Below are 16,521 nucleotides of genomic sequence, written 5' to 3'. Positions count from 1 at the left end.
CGCCTCCTGCCGCCCCCCGCCTCCTGCCCCCTGCCCCCCCGCCTTTTGCCCCCCCGCCTTTTGCCCCCCCTCTTGCCCCCCCCCGCCTCTTGCCCCCCTGCCTCTTGCCCCCCCGCCATTTGCCCCCCCGCTTCCCCCCCCCCCCCCCCCCCCCGCCTCTTGCCCGCCCCGTCATTTGCCCCCCCCCGCCATTTGCCCCCCCCCCGCCTCTTGCCCCCCCGCCATTTGCCCCCCCCGCCTCTTGCCCCCCCGCCTCTTGCCCCCCCCCGCCTCGTGCCCCCCCGCCTCTTGCCCCCCCGCCTCTTGCCCCCCCGCCTCTTGCCCCCCCGCCTCTTGCCCCCCCGCCTCTTGCCCCCCCCGCCTCTTGCCCCCACGCCTCTTGCCCCCCCGCCTCTTGCCCCCCCCTACCTCCTGCACCCCCGCCTCCTGCCCCCCGTCTCCTCCCCCCCACCGTCTCCTTCCCCCCCACCGTCTCCTTCCCCCCCACCGTCTCCTTCCCCCCCACCGTCTCCTTCCCCCCCACCGTCTCCTTCCCCCCCACCGTCTCCTTCCCCCCCACTGTCTCCTTCCCCCCCACCGTCTCCTTCCCCCCCACTGTCTCCTTCCCCCCACCGTCTCCTTCCCCCCACCGTCTCCTGCCCCCCCGCCTCCTCCCCACCGCCTCCTTCCCCCCTCCTCCTGCCCCCCCTCCTCGTGCCCCCCTCCTCGTGCCCCCCCTCCTCCTGCCCCCCCGCCTCCTCCCCCCGCCTCCTCCCCCCGCCTCCTGCCCCCCCCGCCTCCTGCCCCCCCCCGCCTCCTGCCCCCCCCCCGCCTCCTGCCACCCCGCCTTCTCCCCCCTCCACCTCCTTCCCCTCTCCGCCACCACCCCCCTCCACCTCCTTCCCCTCTCCGCCTCCTCCCCTCTCCGCCTCCTCCCCTCTCCGCCTCCTTCCCCTCTCCGCCTCCTTCCCCCCTCCTCCTCCTTCCCCCCCCTCCTCCTTCCCCCCTCCTCCTCCATCCCCCCTCCTCCTCCATCCCACCTCCGCCTCCTTCCCCCCTCCTCCTCCATCCCCCCTCGCCTCCTTCCCCCCTCCTCCTCCATCCCCCCTCGCCTCCTTCCCCCCTCCTCCTCCATCCCCCCTCGCCTCCTTCCCCCCTCCTCCTCCTTCCCCCCTCGCCTCCTTCCCCCCTTGCCTCTCTCCCTTTTCCCCCACCTCATCTTCCTCTCTGCATCTCATGTGCTCTACTCTCTGTGAACCCCTTTCATCTTGTTGTGCACCTGCTAAGTTATCTGTTTAAAGACCTGCCTCAAACTATCTGACTACCTCTCCATGCCTTGTGAATCCTTCCGTATCCCCCACCACCTTTATCTGCCCAGGTAGCTGCTCTCAAAAATCAATCAATAGCTAGTCTCGCCACAGGACTGTGCCTCGTGGTGTCATTGTGGTTGCCTGTGTGTACTTTCTCTAGAAAAACAGCAGGAACTCAAAGCTAGTGCAAATAGTGTTTGCTGTTACATATTTCTATGCAAAATGCATCAGTCAGATATAGGCGAGTGGTCGCCTTCTTCTTACTTTATGTAAAAAGAAAAATGAATAGGATATGCATAAGGTACTATGAGCAGCATAATGAACACAATATTGTAGCCAAGATACATATAAACTGAAATGTACTCTAGTAGTAAATGTTTAAATGCTGACTAGTTCTGCAAATGGGCAGATTGTAAATAATATGTGATGAGATAGTTATTCACATAGTTAAAGGAAATGGAAAAATTTAACTGTAAAGGGGCACTAATTCAGTAGCAGCAAAATAAAGAGAAGAAAAAAGCAGAAGAAGGTAGACTGGGGGATAGGAATAAAACCTGGTAAAATTTTGTGCAGAGCCCAAGTTAATCATTTTCAATAATTGGTTTAAGCATCACAAAAATTGTACATATGGAAGAGACATGTAGATACCAGAAGGTGTCTATAGATAATGTAATGCTAGGACAAATTTTGAAACCCGATTTTAAATTGCATAATAATTCCAGAGCATTTTCGTTTGTTACCATTATTTTTTGGCTGTGAATGCAGATTAAAAGACGAAATTGCAGAAAGATCGTATATTAAGGAGATGAGACTTGGATAAGTTAAAAGACCTGTAGAGGTTTTCACGAGTTTCAAAGGGTTCATGAAGCAACAGTGGACTGTAGCTGGGGGGGGGGGGGGGAGGGATAAAGAAACAGATGATGAATGGTTAGCTTTGACAGATAAAATACTGAAGGCAGCAGAGGATGATGTGGGAAAATATGCAAAGCCCATTAGAAATTTTGGACAACACAGGATATGCTAAATTTAACGGATGCAAAAAATGAAGCAATCAACAGGCTACAGGTGTCAAAAGATTTACACAGCACAAAATAGCAAAGCAGGAATGGCTAGAGGAGAAATACAAAGCTGTAGAAGCATGTCTGAGTGCGGGAAAGATAGTGGCAAGATAGAAGCCACTTGTAGAAAAAATTACTCTCCTTTGCTGAAAAGGGAAGTAACTTGAAAGACGGAAGGAATATAGTAGTGGAAAAACTATATGAAAACCTAGAGACAGTCAAATTCCTCTGATCCTACAATCTAGTTGCTTCCATGTCACTGGCTAATGGGGACCACATCTGCAAATTATTTTCTTTTGGGGTGCAACTATACAGTCTTACTGTATTTACTACATCAAAGGGTTCTGTGGTCCAGCAGCAAGATATACTTGTGAGTGTGTTTCATATCAATAATTGTGCCAAAGTGTATGAAGATGAAACAGTAAAAGGATTTTTCGTAATCAGTCGCAAATAAAGTAAACAACAAATACCATTGAATGGAAAATCAGTGTGAAAATATCTTGTACGTTCTAGAACAAAACTGATCCCACAAGGTAAGGGAAACAACAGAAGAATGAATATAATAGGAGCCACGAACTGGCCTCAGGACATGCAGCATTTTTCATTTGTATGATCATGGTAAATACAAGGAGCTGCAAATCCAAATAACGAATATTATGTAATTTCTGTACAGGAGAGGACATTTTAATTGAATGTTGCCGTCTGGTTAAGGCAGGCGAATACGTTATTGCAGTGCCTCTCTTGTTAAGAAGACAAAGCAATGTTTTCTACCGCATGTTGCTTTTCATCTGTTTACCATGTAGGACATAACGGTTACCCTGCCTTAGTGAGCTAAAGCTGTTCCTTCACTCTGCTGCATAGGTTACAATTAATTTGCAGATGTCATTATTCACAGAAGAAGGCGTCAGATTGATTTCGCAGTCTCTTCCGTATTATGAGCGGTGTTTTTTCCTTCATTGGGTACTACGAGTACTGCTCGTACATACAGTTGCTGTCGCCATAAACTCTTCTTTGGCTTTTGTCGTGGCACGTGCGCACACACATTAGCGATTGTTTAAGTCGTCCCTATATAAAATGCGAACACGAACTTCGACATCAAGTATGACGAATTTTGCGACATCATAACGTCTGAAACATTTGCTAGCTTAGACCGTTGATGAATAGACTGCACAAGGCATCATTGCACTGAAAGTAACATCACGATCAGCTGCTGGGTGGATACCGGCTGCAGGCGGATTATGGACCTGATGTTAATTTTTCCTTATTATACTCTGGTGTTTTCAAACTTTTTATTATAATGGTGAAGTCTCGTGCAGCATTTGGTTACACGAAAAAATGTGTCAAACACAGGAGGTGTAAGACACCCTTTAACAGCTGCCTCTGGATGATGGGATTCTGGGTTAGATTCACAGCCAGGTTGGTAATTTTCTCTGCCCGGGAACTGTGTTGTACTCACCATTTCGTCGCCATCATCATCATCATCATCATTTGTGGCAGTGGCTAGATTGGGCTGTGTAAAAATTGGGCCTCTGTACGGTGTAACTCCGCTTCCTTTGGTCGATAAATGAAGAATATAAAAATAGTACCCGAAAGGGATCGGTTGGTAGGACATGTTCTGAGACATCGAGGATCACCAATTTAGTATTGGAGGTCAGCGTGGAGGGTAAAAATCGTAGAGGGAGACCAAGAGATGAATACACTAAGCAGATTCAGAAGGATGTAGGCTGCAGTAGGCGCTGGGAGATGAAGAAGCTTGCACAGGATAGAGTAGCTTGGAGAGCTGCATCAAACCAGTCTCAGGACTGAAGACCACAACAACAACAACACCCGAAAGTCCCCAAAAATCGTTCCAAATGTCATAAAAAAAAGACAAAAAACAAAGTCCCTTTTGGAATAATGTTGCTTGAGTAGTAGCTCGTAGATAGAAAAGAAATTCAGTACCAAGTAGCTTACTTAGTGTTTTGAAAAAGAAAGAAATAAAAAAGATAGAATCCGATTAGTTTCAAAATAAAATCATAGTAGATCGCAAAGTACCATAATTAGAAATCACGGAGTAGGACGAACGATCTCAAAGAATACTCCTTATGAGTACTCTTTGAGAATCATGTGTAATACCTAAGAAAGAGCCTTGCACTGTTCCTGTGTTACGAGAGTTTGCCGGAGCAAGTCGTACCTCAGCGTGTGCTCGTACACGTGGGCGCGACGAGGTTGTTTTTTGAACGCTAAAGATTTGCGATCTACTACGACGCACTAAACTCGTAAGAAGTAAATCAGTAACTTCAAATAGGATATCACGTAGAATCCAGATAGTGAAAGATTCGAAATTGTCTTAAATTGAGTATTTTCAATAAAAGACTGGACATTACCCAAAGTTAGAAACTATTGATGATGGACCGATGTAGAGACTAAACTTTGAAACCGAATTGTGAGAAAAGAATTAACTTTCGTAAAATCAGTTAATGGAGTCTGGAACTTACATAATATTACGTCATTAATTCCACCCAGATAGGAAAAGCTACTTCCTTACGGCAATGTTAGGATGTGAAAATAATGTAATAAACCAGTATTCAGTGTTATTACTGCGTTAATAACTTCTTTCAATCCATTCAATATTGTGTACTCAGTAAATAATCATCTGTGCCATGACATTGATTGTCCAAGGAACGCGGCGTGCATAAGTACTCTTTTTGCCACATTAGCAAATTATCGCTCTGTTACGAACTATTAGGCTCTAGTACACTGATAAACTTCAGTGGAGATATTGGTGTTGTGTATGTACTGAAGCTATGATTAATACCGGAATAGGAACTGATATATCCCTACGTGTACCTGTGTTTAAATACGCCGGGGAGCACGTAAATCCTTGGCCTGATAGAGACAAATAGTACACACTCTGTGGGATTTCAGCGCAGCCCAAATAGATTTTTTATGTAACGTCAATATATACAGCTCTGCCGGCCGGTGTGGCCGAGCAGTTCTAGGCGCTCAGTCTGGAACCGCGCGACCGCTACGGTCGCAGGTTCGAATCCTACCTCGGGCATGGATGTGTGTGATGTCCGTAGGTTAGTTTGGGTTAAGTAGTGAGTTCTAGGGGACTGATGACCTCAGATGTTAAGTCCCGTAGTGCTCAGAGCCATTTGAACCAATTTTATACAGCTCTACCGATAGTTAGCCAGACTGCGACGTTATAATGGGCGCTGATGACCGCGCAGTTGAGTGCCCCACAAAACCAGACATCGTCATTACTGTGTATACAGTACCACCCTTCATGTCCTTCACGTTGTTTCCGTTATCGTAAGACTGTCCCTGGCAATCTGCAAGTGGTATGCCAATGTTATGTACCTTCTGAAGTAACAATTCTGATATACCTTTTCCAGTTGTCATTCACTCGGAAAAAAAATCTTCTTTTGCAGCTGGTTTGGAAAACGCATCAATCACTCTTAAAACCACGCTTAGTTGCTCCTTGACCCTTAAATCTGGTGTACAGTCCAATACTATCGAATAATATTTGAGTATGGTATTCTTCATGTTAGATATGATCTCATCAGAAATTATGTTAATGATTTCATTTTGTATGCCCTTACTTGAGTAAGTAACCAGTCTTCCAGGTCTAGACACACGGTTATTATGATCTGTGGCAGTGATATTTTTCATGTCTGGTGCAAAGTGATATCAAAAGTGCGCGATAGTTTTTTTATGCTCATGTGTTGTTTTTTTATCTTTGCCGTAAGACTATAGAGCCTCCTAGTTTTTGTTCCTTCTCGGTCTTTTTTTTTTTTTTTTTGAAAGGTCTTCTCATTGTGAGTTTTTGCGAATAAATATTTTTTCGTTAACACATTATACCGAGCGGCTATGCAATTATTTGTTGTAGGCAAGTCGCCTACATAATTGGTGACCTCCGATTAAGGAACTTTAAACCTTTCGTTATCTACGTTGAACATTAACTGCAAAAGCAATGAAGGACGACGGCAAACGATACGGTTCGATAACGGAAGAAATTCATAGGCTTCAGAATGAGGTAGAAACTTTACAGTTGCATATTTCGAAAGATATGAACTTCAAGCATATACCGGACCAAAGGAACGACGTTGGTTACACAACCATGGCACACACCAGCAAGGCAACATCATCGGAAACTGGGTCTACTGCAGCAGAACCACAGCAAGTAACAGCAATGGAACTACCCGCTGGTTTCAACGCTTCACCAACTCAACGGTTGCAATCACGAGCCTTCTCAGCCACACACATGGTTCGCGGTAATGGAAAATATATTTCTACAACAAAGAATAGTCAGTGATCACGAGAAGTTCACCTTAGCGATAAGTAATTTGGACCATCAGACCTCGGCTTTGATATCTGACATTATAGTGAACCCACCTACAGAAGGAGCATACTGTAGACTGAAAGAAGAATTAATTTCTCGGTGTGTGAAGTCAGTCGACATCAGAGTCAAACAAGTACTGTACCAAGAGAAACGGGGAGATAGGACCCCGTCAGAATACTGGCGTCATTTACGCAGCCTGGTAGATAGTTCGACAGTCTCTGATAGACTGTTACTCCACGTATGGCAACATCAGCTACCAACGCAAGTAAGAACTACACTAGCTATATACGACGAAAGATCAGTTGACAAACTGCTGCTCGCTGCAGACAGAATCCACGAGACGCACGAGCCTACTGCAATAGTCGCAAATACGTCGACAGATGCCACGTACGATAACTACCATTACCGAGCAAGACCAAACTGACGATATAACAGTAAACAGCGCCGCGGTCGCAACGCGACAAACAACAAAAAGTTCAAACGAAATTAGAGATTTAAAAACTGCAATAGAGGATTTGCGAACGCAGCTACACACGCGACAGTGACCACAAGTTATCTTTAAGCGCAAGAGAGACCGGGCTGAGCGTGAAACACGAAGTCAACAAGAGGACGAGCGTAAGGTGTGTTGGTACCATAAACTTTTTGGGAGAGATGCTACAAGATGTACATCATCGTGCGCCTACTCAGACAACCAAGGTATGTACAGAAACAGTGCAGTGTTTTCATGTCCGCGACAGCAATCGTCAATACATATACCTCCTGCTTCGAAAAGATTGTATGTATCAGACGTACTTACGGGTACAAGGTTTTTGGTGGATACCGGGTCAGACATTAGTTCACTTCCTGTCAGCCATGCGCCACACAACGAAAAAGACATACAGCCGCGTTTGAAGGCAGTGAATAACTCGGTGATTAACACGTACGGATGTTAAGTGTGCAAGATTGATGTGGGTTTTTCCAAACAATTTACCTGGTCTTTTGTGATAGCTGGTATATCGGAACCTATTTTGGGCGCTGATTTTCTGGCACATTTTGAGTTGGCGGTCGACTTACAAGGAAAGCGTTTGTTAAATCTGACAGACAACAGTGCAATATCAAGCACTAAAGGACATACAACTTGTGAGAAGCGACAGGCGATTGGCCACTCTGTAGCAGAAAAGCTACATGACGAAGAGAAGAATCGGAGATGTTCTGACAGACAGACAAAAGAAGTTAAACATAGTACGGTTCACTATATTCGTACCACGCCATGACAACCAGTTTCACGACGGGCATGTAGAATCGTACCAGAGAGATTGACAGAAACAAAGGCGATATTCGAGGAAATGTTACAGTCGGGAATAATTCGCCGGTCAGACAGTCCGTGGTCTTCACCCCTACACTTAGTACGTAAGAAAGATGGATCATGGAGACCGTGTGGGAATTCCTGAGCATTAAACTCAAGAACCATTACAGATAGATACCCAGTACCTAATATACAGGATTTCACATGTGCTTTGGCCGGCGCGAAAATTTTTAGCGTCCTCGATTGCAGGAAAGCATACAACCAGATAGCGGTGGCTCCAAGAGATGTTCAGAAGACAGCAGTGATTACACCATTTGGATTATTCGAGTTTTTATTTATGCCTTTTGGCCTTAAGAACACAGCACAGACTTGGCAGCGTTTTATCGACGAAGTGATAAAGGGATTAACATTTTGCTTTGCTTATCTTGATGACATCTTGGTTTTGTCTCCGTATAGTCAAACACACGAACAACATCTGTGTCAACTTCGCAGGCGTCTATCTGACTACGGAGTCGTTTTAAACGAAAATAAATGCGTCATGCACAAGAGCCAAGTCACTTTCCTCGGCCATACTGTGCCATCAGAAGGTATATTGCCTCTGCTAGAGAAGATCGCGGCGATACAGGCCCTTCCGAAACCGACAAACTACCAAGAGCTACGACGATACCTGGGAGTAATAAATTTTTATAGACGTCATCTGCCAGCAACGGCTACGGTGCAAGCACCACTCACTGATGCACTGAAGGGGCGCGACGCCAAAGGTCGACGAATAATTAAGTGGACACAAGAAATGGACAAAGCATTTAATGATCTTCAAGCAAGCCTCAGAAAAGTAGTGTTGCTCGCTCACCCAGTTCACTAGGCACAGCTAGCTATTGTTGTAGACGCGAACCAGTCAGCAATAGGGGCGGCGCTGCACCAGCGTGTAGAAGGGCAATGGCAACCACTACGGTTTTTCTCTAAAAAGTTACAGACTGCATAACAGAAGTGGAGCGCGTATGACAGAGAATTGTTCGCGATCTACGAAGCAATTCGATACTTCCGCCCAGAAATAGAGGCTAGACCAGTGACTGTGTTTACAGACCACAAACCCATAACATCGGCTTTTAAAAACACCAGTGATAAGTGCTCACCAAGACAGTTCCGTTATATTGAGTTCATAAGTCAGTTCACGAAAGATATACGCCATTTACGAGGCGCAGAAAATTTAGTGGCTGACTATTTTTCACGTATTTGCGGGATTTCAGAAATTATAGACTATAATAAACTTGCAGTGGAACAGACCAAGGATACAGAGCTACGACAGCTGTTAAACGACTCGTCTACAGGTCTGAAGTTCGAGCAAATTCTGGTGCCTAACTCCAAGCTGAAGCTGTGGTGCGACTTTTCTCAAGGCCATTCATTTCAGAAATATTGCGCAAGTGTCCACACACTATCGCAACCAGGAGCCAACGCTACAATCAAGCTGCTGAGAGACCACTATGTGTCGCCTTCTATGAAAAGAGACGCGCGCCTTTGGGTACGTTCCTGCATTCCTTGTCAGCAAAGTGAAGTAGGACGACATGTGTGTGCTGATATTGGAGATTTTCAAGGTACCTCTGCTAGATTCGCACACGTTCACGTGGACCTGGTTGGACCTCTCCCACAGTCAGAGGGTTACAGATATGTGTTTACGGCCATAGATAGGTGCACAAGATGGGCAGAAGCAACTCCAATAGTCGATATTTCAGTCGAAACTACTGCGAAGACGTTTCTGTGTACGTGGGTTGCCCGTTTTGGATGCCCCCTTCATGTCACAACTGACCAAGGACGTCAGTTCGAAGCTATCCAAAATGTGCGGTTTTCAATGCCACCACACGACTACCTATCACCCTGCCAGTAATGGCATGGTATGGTCGAACGCTGGCACAGAACACTCAAAGCAGCATTGATGTGTCATCAAGAGAGATGGACGGAAGCATTACCATTAGCGTTGTTAGGCCTGCGGACAGCTCACAAACGCGATATTGGTGCATCAGTTGCCGAGATGGTTTACGGCGAGCCGCTACGGATTCCTACAGATTATTTAGTACCGACCTCACTACCTGGATCAGAGAGCCTCATACACTGGGTGCAGCAGCTAAAACGTCACTGCACAAATATACGTTGCCCGCTACCTTCTCGCCATGGCAACCGTAAAGTGTTTGTACACAAAGACTTATACGATTGCTCTCACGTAATGTTGAGAACAGACTCAGTCAAATAGCCTTTACAACCACCATATACATGCCCATTTCAGGTGCTGAGTAGAAATAAGCATACCGTGGACATAATGTACTATGGTGTTCCGACAAAGGTATCGATTGAACGTGTCAAGCCAGCATGGGTTTTACCCTCTCCGACCTCTGACACCACGCCTGTGCATCAACACATGATGGACGCAGAGCATATCGAAACACCGCTCAGTACATCGTCCGAGACAGGTGAATCACCACCACAAACAACAACGTCACCGCCCCCGAGACACCCGACGCACACCAGAGCTGGACGTCGTATAAAATTCAAGTATCAAGATATCCCTGGTGCTCCGCACTTTAAAGGGGGGGGGGGGGGGGGGCTGTGTGGCAGTGATATTTTTTTTCATGTCTGGTGCAAAGTGATATCAAAAGTGCGCGAGAGTTTTTTTCTGGTAATGTGTTGTTTTTTATCTTTGCCGTAGGACTATAGAATCTCCTAGTTTTTGTTCCTTTTCTGCTGTTTTTTTTAGTTTCTTGTCATTGTGAGTTTTTGCGAATAAATATTTTTTCGTTAACACATTATACCGGACGGCTATGCAATTATTTGTTGTAGGCAAGTCGCCTACAGATCATTTAATATGGGATCGAACTTTGCCCATTGATACTACTTGCCCTAAAAAGTTTCCCTTACTCAGATTTTCCAACATTTCATGGCAGCTCTTAATCGAAGATTTCTTTTGGCAAGGGAACATACCATGTATAACAACCGTAACAAAACCAATGTTCACTTCTTTTCTTCCTGATCAGTTTGAAGTTGAGTTGATTGATACATTAATTTTAACTTTCTACAAAATCTCTTTCCACTTGCACATTTCAATAATGTGGTTCCGGTACAGTTCGTAGAGAATTTTTGAAAAGTATTGCTAGTCTCTCACACCATTTCATGTGAGAAAGTCAGCACTCGAACTGAACAAGTTTCAATAAAAGCAACACAGACCACCTTTTGTTCTAGAATATAAAAAGAAGCACGTTCGCTTACATTTTTCATCATTTGAGAGATGATGGAAGCAATGAAAAACTGTAAAACCCCTTCTTGTCTTGCTATCCACAGGAAATTTTAAATTTTTTAACTGATGTCTTGAAGACCTTTCTGAATTGCTATTATCCTAAAATTATCATTTTTAATATCTAGCCGGGTTCCTGGATCGCTAAGATCACTGACGGCTTGAAAGCTGTTACCATTCTTAGGCGATTTTTTCCTTCTTGGTGATGTTGACCTGCTCCGGTTTCTTCTACGGTAACACTATCCGAAGTTATTTCGCTAGTGGAGTAGTTTTATCAACCATTAGTTCTTCCTTGCACAAAAGATACGATTCTTCAGCCTTATGAACTGATGAAGCTTTAGGCCGTCCTCAGAATGAGTGACTGAAAATCAACATAACTGGCAGGTGATCTAAATCGGCAACTGGTTGGTGACTAGTTGGCAACGCATTTCCGCGCATGGGACAACTCAGAAATGAGGAACTGTAATTGCTGTATGCGAGTGTGGAGGAGAGGAATCATTGATTGTCGAACATATTTTGGTTACACTTGGTGTATTGAGCACAGATTCAAGTTCAGAGGAAGATGTGGCTCTCTGTTATTATTATTATTACTATTATTACACTTGAATAAGAAAATGAAGAAAATCATGGATTCTTCCATACACCCAAAGAAATATAAGCTACAGGTCTTACGTAGCAGCCAAGGAGCTGTAACAGATGTATTCGAAATTCATAGCTTTTTATAGAACTACTGAACAGTGCTACAGTGACCTGTTACAGTTGATTTCTTCCACAATAACGCTTTGTTACTTTTATTTGGAAAACCTAAATAGCCCGAGAGCTATGTACATGGAAATGTCAATGGGGTTGTGCTCATTAAATCATTTGTATGTGAACACCATTGTATTTACAAGTACCGGAGCTTTGTAGCTTTCCACTGTTCGATTACACTTGTCAATGTAATTTCACAGAACAACAAAGGCTGCTAACCACAGAAAATTATTTACAACTTTTTGTACATTTGCTTCCATTGATGTACCGGTAATTTTATTTTAGCAATAGATGTACAATACTTTTCCTGGCCAATATAAGTCTATTTAGGCTTTAATTTGAGGAAGACATTTTTTGAGAATGTGCATTTGGAGTACAGCTTTGTATGGTAGTGGATTGTAGGAAAAGTGGAACAGAAAATAATCGAAGCATCTACGATTGGGTGATACAGACGAATGTTGAAAATTAGGTGGACTGATAAGGTAAGGAATGAGGAGGTTCTCTGTAGAGTCGGCGAGGAAACGAATATAAGCAGAACATTGACAAGAGAAAAAGGACGTGATGATATGACATCTGTTAAGACATTAGGGATTAACTTCCATGATCCTATGGGGAGCTATAGAGGGTGAAAACTTTAGTGGAAGACAGAGATTGGAATGCATCCAGCAAATAATGAGGACATATGTTGCAGTTGTTACTCTGAGATGAAAAGGTTGGCACAGGAGATGAAGTCGTTGTGCGCTGCATCAAACCAGTCAGAAGACACGTCATATGAAATTCTTTACCCTCTTCACACCCTGTTTTTTTTTTTTGGTCAAATCTATCCTGCAGTATCCTGGGAGCTTGTAGTTGTTTTAATTGGTACGTTTTTCGACTTCCGAAGCAAAGCTAACATTCACAACCTGTTCGTTCGTCTTCAAATTAAATCAATACAGAGGTGTGTTCAACGACACATCACATGCAATACGTGCGTCGAGTCACTGGCAACTGGTTGAAAATGTGTTGCAAGTGACTGACTGGTGAGTTGCTCTGCTGTCGCATTATCTGCGAAATTGTGTTTAACTATACACGAAGTGATTTGCTGCTGACTCGTTACCGACTCACGTCGGCAACGCGTTGCTTATGAGTCGCTCCGTATGTGGAGGGCCTGAGTAACGGGACATTCTTTCAGATCGCACTGTACATTCACAGGAACTCTGTCAGTTTGGTTTAAAAATTTAGTTAATGAAACCTTTTGCTGGAACTGCTCTCTTAGAATGTCACATCTAGTTTTTTTTTGCATTTGACAAATACTCGCGATCCATTTGACACTCCTGCATAAAACAAATCACAGGATCCGACAACACCACCGTTGCGGTCAGCGACGTGAAACGTTTCTGGTACTTCTGCATACGCAGGCGGCCATCTGGTAAAGAAATGAAAGTGAATATTGTTGTTGGTTCATGTGGAGAACGACTGCCATGGCATTCATATAAGCTGCCCAGATTAAGGAAAAGTAGTATCAACAATTAAATTGCTCTGCAGATGAAAACAGCGGAGTTGACACTTCTGACTCCAATTTACAGAGGGACCTAGCGGATGACGCCTCTGCACAAAGTCAGGAATCATCTGGAAGTGCTCGTGGCACTAACAAAACACGATTATTCAGTGAACCGTTTGTTTTGACAACTTTTACAAAGGGTAGTGCACGGTTGGCCAAGGCTGCCACCTGCCCTGGTCATGTACAGACTCTTGGTGTTCGACGCTGCAACAGTCCTTGCGCTTGTGTCCTTGCATCGATACGGATGCGTAGCCCAGCCTGGTACAGCATGGATAGCTGCTGTCGGTTGAGGGAGTGTACTCGATTCAACTCTGTGCCTGTTCTTCCTGGACCACCCCATACACAGGGTGGTGTAGGTGGCAAGCATTGAACCCAGAACTGCCAACCTGGTAGGCCATGCACCCGGATGCACTTAGGCATACCAGACCGTGGACCGCCAGAAACCCTGGTTGTTGTCTTCTATCCCACACTCAGAGAGTACAGCACCTGGTACTGCACTGCTGCTGGTAGTCCATCAGCTCTCCCATCAATAGTGGTTGGTGTGTGACAGCATGAAGTTCGTCAGTGGAGTTCAGCTCTGCAGCACTCCACGGCTGGCTGGTACTGCGCCTTGTTGATCTGAGACAGACTTACTAAAACAACATGGTTGTGGAATGGAATGTCGTCGACAAGGACTCCATCGTTCCCATTGACCTGAACTGTTCTCCCCTACTTGGAGCTGGGGCTCCGGTATTTAAAGAGTTCTCTGTAGTTCTGTGACATGCGGTTTACTAGCGATGACTGCCTGTGGCCTCTTTGTTCTGCTACTCTTGCTTTAATTCTCTCTTAGCAGTTCCTTAAATTGGTCTCTGAGTGTTCACCCTAGCCGTGTCTATCGCTTCTTGCGGCATTCCGTCGCGCGAACGAGCATACATTTTATTTTGCTTAGTCACTGTCCTTTTCTGTTTTGCTGCTGGTGTGCTTTCTCTCACTCAGCTACTGCAGAGTTGCAGACTCTGCTGCCCGTCTGTCTTGTATCACCGTGCTTGCTGGTCCGCCGGCAATCGTGACGTAACCAGCCTATCTTACGTCAAGGTGGTTGAACTGCATTAAAAATTTTATAACTAGGAACCTGTAGTACTCTGTGCCAGACATATCCCTCCGCTTTGTTAAAATTCGTCCCGAATTTTCGGCTTCTCTTGTTCTTAGTTAGCCGATACATTCTTAAACACTAGTTTACATTTCTCTTTGTGCTAAACTACAATGGAATATTGAATCTTAGTTCATTCTACTATGTTTATCTAATTACAGTGTTGTGTTTTCTGCTTCCATCTTATGACTAGGTTGTATCTATTTTACTGGCATTTGGTGGTTTGCTGTTTCACTTGAGTGTACCATCTTACATTTCAGGCAGAAGTACATTGCACAAATAAATATCAGAACCAAGATTACGCTCATGGTTGACAAACTGCAAATAATTGTCTTCTCCTATGCTTTTCATGATACCCCTCCCACATTCTGTAGTACTTGGTTTACTGAGATTTGTTGGTTTTCGGAATTTATCAAGTTGTCTATCAACTGTAACAAAGTTGAATCTAACGAGTTGTTGACGAAAGTTAGGTTTTGTTGGGAAAGAATGTGTGGAGGTTTCTCTGGACACGTTAATTAGTGTTGTACCCGCAATGGTAGCTGAAAGGTGAAACTGTCTTCCTGCTATCTCGCATCTAGTCTCATTTATTATCAATCCGTTACCTTGTAAATCTAATAGCATAATTCCTACAGGTTTTCCATTTTCGTAACAAGTAATGATTACTGTTTCTGACGTAAATATAGAATAAAGACAGTGGTCTCCGATTGTCTGCAATTCAGTTTGTGGCGCTAAAACTTTTTTCTCACACTCTGCCGCTTCTAGCTTCCCTAAAAACAATCGCATTTCACATGACTTTTGATTGGTATGTATCACTCTTGCTGCACAAATAATAATTCTTTCCGGAACGCAATCGTTCAGATACGTTACGGACATGATAACATCATCTCTTTTCTTGTTGTTGTTGTGGTCTTCAGTCCTGAGACTGGTTTGATGCAGGTCTCCATGCTACTCTATCCTGAGCAAGCTTCTTCATCTCCCAATACTTCCTGCAACCTACATCCTTCTGAATCTGTTTAGTGTATTCATCTCTTGGTCTCCCTCTACGATTTTTACCCTCCACGCTGCCCTCCAATGCTAAATTTATGATCCCTTGATGACTCAGAACATGTCCTACCAACCAGTCCCTTCTTCTTGCCAAGTTGTGCCACAAACTCCTCTTCTCCCCAATTCTATTCAATACCTCCTCATTAGTTATGTGATCTACCCATCTAATCTTCAGCATTCTTCTGTAGCACCACATTTCGAAAGCTTCTATTCTCTCCTTATCTAAACTATTTATCGTCCATGTTTCACTTCCATACATGGCTACACTCCATACAAATACTTTCAGAAACGACTTCCTGACACTTAAATCTATACTCGATGTTAACAAATTTCTCTTCTTCAGAAACGCTTTCCTTGCCATTGCCAGTCTACATTTTATATCCTCTCTACTTCGACCATCATCAGTTATTTTGTTCCCCAAATAGCAAAACTCCTTCACTGCTTTAAGTGTCTCATTTCCTAATCAAATTCCCTCAGCATCACCCGATTTAATTCGGCTACATTCCATTATCCTCGTTTTGCTTTTGTTGATGTTCATCTTATATCCTACTTTCAAGACACTGTCCATTTCGTTCAACTGCTCTTCCAAGTCCTTTGCTGTCTCTGACAGAATTACAATGTCATCGGCGAACCTCAAAGTTTTTATTTCTTCTCCGTGGATTTTAATACCAACTCCGAATTTTTCTTTTGTTTCCTTTACTGCTTGCTCAATATACAGATTGAATAACATCGGGGAGAGGCTACAACACTGTCTCATTCCCTTCCCAACCACTGCTTCCCTTTCGTGCCCCTCGACTCTTATAACTGCCATCTGGTTTCTGT

This window comes from Schistocerca americana, chromosome 4 (assembly GCF_021461395.2).
Source record: "Schistocerca americana isolate TAMUIC-IGC-003095 chromosome 4, iqSchAmer2.1, whole genome shotgun sequence".
In the NCBI taxonomy this organism is placed as follows: Eukaryota; Metazoa; Arthropoda; class Insecta; order Orthoptera; family Acrididae; genus Schistocerca; species Schistocerca americana.
The sequence above is the reverse complement of the archived record's forward strand: the minus strand, read 5'-3'. Positions refer to the sequence as shown.